At 38.1% G+C, this 7,466-nt stretch overlaps 1 non-coding gene across 1 annotated transcript; it reads right to left on the reverse strand.

Annotated features, from left to right (window-relative positions):
* Nucleotides 1–7,141: 7,141 nt before the first annotated feature.
* Nucleotides 7,142–7,249, reverse strand: LOC112774373 (small nucleolar RNA R71). Its single transcript, XR_003188866.1, has one exon. It is a non-coding gene; the product is annotated as a small nucleolar RNA R71 (small nucleolar RNA).
* Nucleotides 7,250–7,466: the final 217 nt, after the last annotated feature.

Here is a 7,466-nt window from a genome sequence, read left to right on the forward strand (position 1 = left end):
TTCTTTTCTAAAAAGAGTTTAACTCCCTCTTTCGTACTGGCTATAAATGTTATACACGCTTGTTTGAATATGAAATTTTGAGAATTTTGAACAAGCGTTTGATTACTTTCGAGTTTTTATGAACTGCTTTTGGGTAAGTTGTGCATCTAAATATCTTTCTAAAATATTTGAGGAAATATTTTAGCTCTTAGCCAAAGTTGTGTGTATTTTGTTTTTGAACTCTACAAAATCTACTTCAACATGAAATTGTATTGAAGTAAAGCCACATTTATGCTTTTGCTACTCTCTTGAAGGATGTTTGCTACTCAACTTTTCTTCTAGACTGCGAAGTGGTTTTTTTTGCAAGTTTTAGACTCTTTCATGAACAAAGTATTCAGAGTATTTTAATCGTGCTCTTGAGTTCTGTGAGCTTTGTCTTGGGTTTGAAATATTCTCTTCTGTAAACCTCATGCTTCCTCGACTTAGCTTGAGTTTGTTTCAAACTGATGCGCTGGTTTTCTTCGTATTGATCCTGTTGAACTTCTTTGACCCAAGGGTTATCTTTGATGTTGTCAATTGATTTATTTCTAGCAAACTTCATTGCTTGAGCGTCTTTGTTTATCTGGGAATTGGATACATTCTCTTAAATCTATGAGCATTATCCTTGATATTGTTCCTCCTTGCTAGAATCTTGTATCCTTCTGAGTAGACTCGAGAATTGTTTTGATATCACGTGTGACTTGTAAACGTAATAACGCGATGCGTTAGTTCTTTAAGACGTGATATGTGTATACGGAATTTGAAGCGGTAGGTGTACAACGTTAAGAGTTGTGTGTGTTTTGTTCCTTGCGAACGGGTTTGCGGTCGTTAGGCTTATGATCGGTTATGGGGATTGTAAAGAGCTTGATGGAGTTGGAAAGTTGAAACTTAGAGGTTAATATGAGATTAGTGTGCGGATGTTAAGCACGTAATTTTAGCCCCATTCTGTTTTATAGCCTTTGATGCTTTGCCCTACTATCACATGATTGACTCATGTTATCTTTTGCTTTGAGCCTACCTAGTAACGTTTGCCTTGCAATCACACTCCTATCTTTGCACCCTTATGCATATGACAATCAAAGTATTTGAAAATCGTATATATGATTATATTTTGAGATATTTTTGCTTCTTCCTTAAATGTGTTCAAGGGTGAACTGTTATGGAACTTCTTTCGTTTTGTATCAATTTTTGAGGGCGAAAATTTTTATAAGGTGGGTAGGATGTAAGACCCAGAAATTTTGAAAAGTCTTATTATGATCAAGTCTCAAATCATATAGTTATTTACAGCCTTAATTTCAGAAATTATTTTAGTAATGATAATTAAGGCAAGTTTTGATTTATTGGATTTGAGATAAGTTATGATTATTATCCAATTTTACAATTATTGGATTATTTTCTATATTCAGAGTATAAAGTTGATAGTTATGAAATAATAAGGATTTTATATGATTTGGATTAGATAAGTAATATTTTAAAATATTACTATTGCTATTTTGGAAAAATGAAGAAATTAAGTATATTATTTCTAATTATTTGATTTGGGCATTTTATTGAAAATAATTTGTGAAATTGGTGAGCAAATGGTATTTTCTATATATAATTAGTATTGGATTTAATTTGGATTTCAATTACTATATTATTCCCGATTTTAAGTGAAATTACCAAATTGCCCTTAACCCTAAGTTTAAAAAAATGAAACCCTAAAGCCTCCAACCCAGCAGCCGAAACCCTACCTGCCTTCCCTTTCACCCACGGACAGCAACACCCATGGTTTCCCCTTCCACGACTGAAAGTAGCAGAATCAAAGAGGGAAAGGGAGATTGAGCTGCAGCGAGAGCGGGAGGAGGGAGCTCATCGTTGCCATCGCGCCTCACCGCGCCGCGCCGCCGTAGCAGTCCATGCTGACAGGGTCACCGTCGCACCAACATGTTGCCACCGATTTGACGCCGTCGAAGTTTCCTGCGTCGCCACTATTCGTGCAGAAGAGGGTTTGAGGGGAAGCAGCTGTCGCGCGCGAGCCAGAGGAGCTCATCCTCGCCGATCTGTTGCCGTCGGGGTCACCGCGCTGTCGTCCTTGCCAGCTTCGAACGAGAAGCACGATGGGGCTCCGTTTCTGTTTCCCTGGTCCACCGTGAGTGAGCGACGTTGGGAGAGAGGAGTCCCTGTGGAGCCACGAGCTGCGTCGGTCGCCACCACGTCGCGTCGGAGAGGAAGGTTGAGACTGAGCGCCGCTGGGAGAGAGGACGACGCGAGCTGGAGGTCCGGTCGTCGCTGTGCTATGGAGCAGACTGAACCGCGCCGTGCTGTTGGGGTTCTCACCGTCGCCGGAAAAGGATTCAGGCCACCGCAGGTGTCGCGGTCGGAAGAGGAAGCTGTGCCCTGTGTTTTGACCGCCGGGAGTGGTTCTGTGACTTCCGGGATCACCGTCGGAGCTCCGGGCTGAGCCTCTGCCACTTGAGACCCTGCTGTCGTCGCCGAAAAAGGTTGCCGGTAAGGGTTTTAATTGTGGTTTCTGTCCTTTTGGAATTCCGGAAATACTATAGTCACTGCGTGTTGGTTTCAGTTGGCGCGATCGGAAATTGTCGTCGCTGCCGCTTGAGGTGGCTGCCGGGCTGCCGCCGAACCGGTTTGAGAGACCGCCGCTGTTCGGTTCAGCCGTTCCTTCTTCGTTTCGGTAAGTAAGTATGTTTCGAAAAGCCTCACGTTAGTATTTCGTTGCGTTTGGTTAATGAATATGAATCTTGATAACGTGGGACCGAGTCATGATTATTGTATGTTGCGATTAGTATTGCTATGGTTATTGTGAACGTGGCTGGGAGCTGAGGTTTTGGTTGCCGTCAGTTCGGGTTGAGGCGGAAATGGACTTGATGAGGCGTTTGGATTATGGAACTGCGTTTTGAGGTAGGGGCACTTTCCAAAAACTATAGTTTATTATTGGAATTATTACATATGGGTACTGATGTGAGATATTGTGTATGTTGTGATTGGATCTGTGATGAGCGGATAATTTATACGCTTTTTGACATTGTTTTTAGTAGAATCTAGTTACTTTTAGGGATGTTTTCATTAGTTTTTATGTTAAATTCACATTTCTGGAATTTACTATGAGTTTGTGTGTTTTTCTGTGATTTCAGGTATTTTCTGATTGAAATTGAGGGACTTGAGCAAAAATCAGACTCAGAGGTTGAAGAAGGACTGCTGATGCTGCTGGATTCTGACCTCCCTGCACTCAAAGTGGATTTTATGGAGCTACAGAACTCGAAATGGCGCGCTCCCAATTGCTTTAGAAAGTAGACATCCAGGGCTTTCCAGAAATGTATAATAGTCCATACTTTGGCCAAGAATAGACGATACAAACTGGCGTTCAACGCCAGCTTTCTGCCCAAATCTAGCGTCCAGCGCCAGAAAAGGAGCCAAAACCAGAGTTGAACGCCCAAACTGGCACAAAAGCTGGCGTTCAACTCCAAGGAGGACCTCTACACGTGCAACACTCAAAGCTCAGCCCAAGCACACACCAAGTGGGCCCCGGAAGTGGATTTATGCATCAATTACTTACTTCTGTAAACCCTAGTAGCTAGTTTATTATAAATAGGACATTTCACTATTGTATTTGATATCCAGAGTTTTATCTTCGGATCATAGTAGTCTTGGTTACTCCGGTTCCCCCTCTGGGGCCGAGACCAATGAAATCCATTATCACTTATGTATTTTCAACGGTAGAGTTTCTGCACTCCATAGATTAAGGTGTGGAGCTCTGCTGTTCCTCAAAGATTAATGCAAAGTACTACTGTTTTCTATTCAATTCATCTTATTTAGCTTCTAAGATATTCATTCGCTCTTCAACCTGAATGTGATGAACGTGACAATCATCATCATTCCCTATGAACGCGTGCTTGACAACCACTTCCGTTCTACCTTCGACTGAATGAGTGTCTCTTAGATATCTTAATCAGAATCTTCGTGGTGTAAGCTAGAATGATGGCGGCATTCGAGAGATTCTGGAAGGTCTAAACCTTGTCTGTGGTATTCCAAGTAGGATTCAATGAATGAATGACTGTGACGAGCTCCAAACTCGCGATTGCCGGGCGTTAGTGACAGACGCAAAAGGAGGGTGAATCCTATTCCAGCATGATCGAGAACCGACATATGATTAGCCGTGCTGTGACAGAGCATGTGAGCATATTTTTCACTGAGAGGAGGGGATGTAGCCACTGACAACGGTGATGCCCTTGCATAAAGCCAGCCATGGAAAGGAGTAAGATTGATTGGATGAAGATAGCAGAAAAGCAGAGGTTTAGAGGAATGAGAAGCATCTCTATTCGCTTATCTGAAATTCTCACCAGTGATTTACATAAGTATTTCTATCCCTATTTATTATTTATTATTCGAAAACACCATTATCAATTTATATCTGCCTAACTGAGATTTGCAAGGTGACCATAGCTTGCTTCATACCAACAATCTCCGTGGGATTCGACCCTTACTCACGTAAGGTATTACTTGGACGACCCAGTGCACTTGCTGGTTAGTTGTATCGAAGTTGTGAACCATGGTATTGGCACCATGTTCTTGGCGCCACTGCCAGGGAAAGAAAGAGCCGTGAATTTTATATAATTAAAGTGTAATCACGATTACGCGTACCAAGTTGCTCACGTTGCCAGGGATTGTTCGAGCCTGGACATCACAATTTCGTGCACCAAGTTTTTGGCGCCGTTGCCGGGGATTGTTCGAGTTTGGACAACTAACGGTTCATCTTGTTGCTCAGATTAGGTAATTTTCTTTTTATTTTATTTTCAAAAATTTTTCAAAAATATTTCTAAAATTTTCTCATCTGTTTTCGAAAAAAATAACAATGTTTTCAAAAAAATTTTTATTCAAAATTTTTAAGAATGAATTCCAGTGTTTCATGAAGCATGTTGAAGCCTGGCTGGCTGTAAAGCCATGTCTAATTCCTTTGGGAATGAGTATATCAGGCATATCATGTCTGAATTACATGCTGACGCTTGGCTGGCCATTGGCCATGTCTAGTGTTTTGGACCGGAGCTTTCATTGAAGGCTTGGCTGGCTAGTGAGCCATGTCTAATTCCTGGACTGAAGCTTTAGACTAAGAATGCAAGATTCCTGGAATTCATGTTAAAAATTTTGGAATCCTTATTTTTTCTTTTTCAATTAATTTTTCGAAAAAAATCCAAAAAAAAATTAGAAAATCATAAAAATCAAAAACAATTTTTGTGTTTCTTGTTTGAGTCATGAGTCATGTCATAAGTTTGGTGTCAATTGCATGTGCATCTTGCATTTTTCGAAAATTTCATGCATTCATAGTGTTCTTCATGATCTTCAAGTTGTTCTTGGTAAGTCTTCTTGTTTGATCTTGATGATTTTTTGTTTTGTGTCTTTTCATGTTTATCATATGCATTTTTGAATTCTTAGTGTCTAAGCATTAAAGAATTCTAAGTTTGGTGTCTTGCATGTTTTATTTGCATTAAAAATTTTTCAAAATTGTGTCTATGATGTTCATCTTGACATTCATAGTGTTCTTGGTGTTCATCTTGACATTCATAGCATTCTTGCATGCATCACATGTTTTGATCTAAAAATTTCATGCATTGCATTATTTTACTTATTTTTTCTCTCTCATCATAAAAATTCAAAAATAAAAAAAAATATATCTTTCCCTTTTTCTCTCATCAAATTCGAAAATTTGAGTTAACTTTTTCAAAAATTTTTAAAATCAAATTGTTTCTCATGAGTCAAATCAAATTTTCAATTTGAAAATCTTATCTTTTTCAAAATCTTTTTCAAAAATCAAATCTTTTTCAAAATTCTTAGTTATTTTCGAAAATTCCAAAAATATTTTTCAAAAATCTTTTTCTTATTTTTATACCAAATTTTCGAAAATAACAATAACAATTAATGTTTTGATTCAAAAATTTCAAGTTTGTTACTTGCTTGTTAAGAAAGATTCAAACTTTGAGTTCTAGAATCATATCTTGTGATTTCTTATGAATCAAGTCATTAATTGTGATTTTAAAAAATCAAATCTTTTTCAAAAACTAATTCCTATCATATCTTTTCAAAAATATCTTATTATCTTATCTTTTTCAAAAATATGATTTCAAAATATCTTTTCTAACCTCCTAACTTCTTATCTTTTCAAAATTTGTTTCAACTAACTAACTAACTTTTTGTTTGTTTCTTAGCTTTTTCAAAACTACCTAATTAACTCTCTCTCTCTCATTTTCGAAAATATCTTCCCCCTTTTTCAAAATTTCTTTTTAATTTATTAATTATTTTAATTTTTAAATCTTAATTTTCGAAAATTACTAACATTTTTCAAAAACTATTTTCAAAAATCACTAACTCTTTTTCAAAAATTATTTTCGAAAATTCCTTCTCTCTCATCTTATTCTATTTATTTATTCATCTACTAACATCTCATCTCACATCTCTGCCATCCTCACAGTTGTGTTTCTTTCTTTACATCACATTCTTTCTCCCCCTTTTCTTCCACTTACAAAGGGATCCCTATACTGTAGTATAAAGGATCTCTATTATTATTATTATTTTTCTGTGCCCTCTTCTTTGTCATATGAGCAGGAGCAAGGATAAGAACATTCTTGTGGAAGCAGATCCAGAACCTGAAAGGACTCAGAAAAGGAAACTAAGAGAAGCTAAAATACAACAATCCAGAGATAACCTTTCAGAAATTTTCGAACAGGAAGAGGACATGGCAGCCGAAAATAATAATAATGTAAGGAAGATGCTTGGTTACTTTACTGCACCTAATTCCAATTTACATGGAAGAAGCATCTCCATTCCTGCCATTGGAGCAAACAACTTTGAGCTGAAACCTCAATTAGTTTCTCTGATGCAGCAGAACTGCAAGTTTCATGGACTTCCATCTGAAGATCCTTTTCAGTTCTTAACTGAATTCTTGCAGATATGTGATACTGTTAAGACTAATGGAGTAGATCCTGAAGTCTACAGGCTCATGCTTTTCCCTTTTGCTGTAAGAGACAGAGCTAGATTATGGTTGGATTCTTAACCCAAAGACAGCCTGAACTCTTGGGATAAGCTGGTCACGACTTTCTTAGCCAAGTACTTTCCTTCTCAAAAGCTGAGCAAGCTTAGAGCTGATGTTCAAACCTTCAGACAGAAAGAGGGTGAATCCCTCTATGAAGCTTGGGAAAGATACAAACAGTTGACCAAAAAGTGTCCCTCTGACATGCTTTCAGAATGGACCATCCTGGATATATTCTATGATGGTTTATTTGAGCTATCAAAGATGTCACTGGACACTTCTGCAGGTGGATCCATTCACCTAAAGAAAACGCCTGCAGAAGCTCAAGAACTCATTGACATGGTTGCTAATAACCAGTTCATGTACACTTCTGAAAGGAATCCTGTGAGTAATGGGACGCCTATGAAGAAGGGAATTCTTGAAGTTG

This window comes from Arachis hypogaea, chromosome 18 (assembly GCF_003086295.3).
Source record: "Arachis hypogaea cultivar Tifrunner chromosome 18, arahy.Tifrunner.gnm2.J5K5, whole genome shotgun sequence".
NCBI classification, from domain to species: domain Eukaryota; kingdom Viridiplantae; phylum Streptophyta; class Magnoliopsida; order Fabales; family Fabaceae; genus Arachis; species Arachis hypogaea.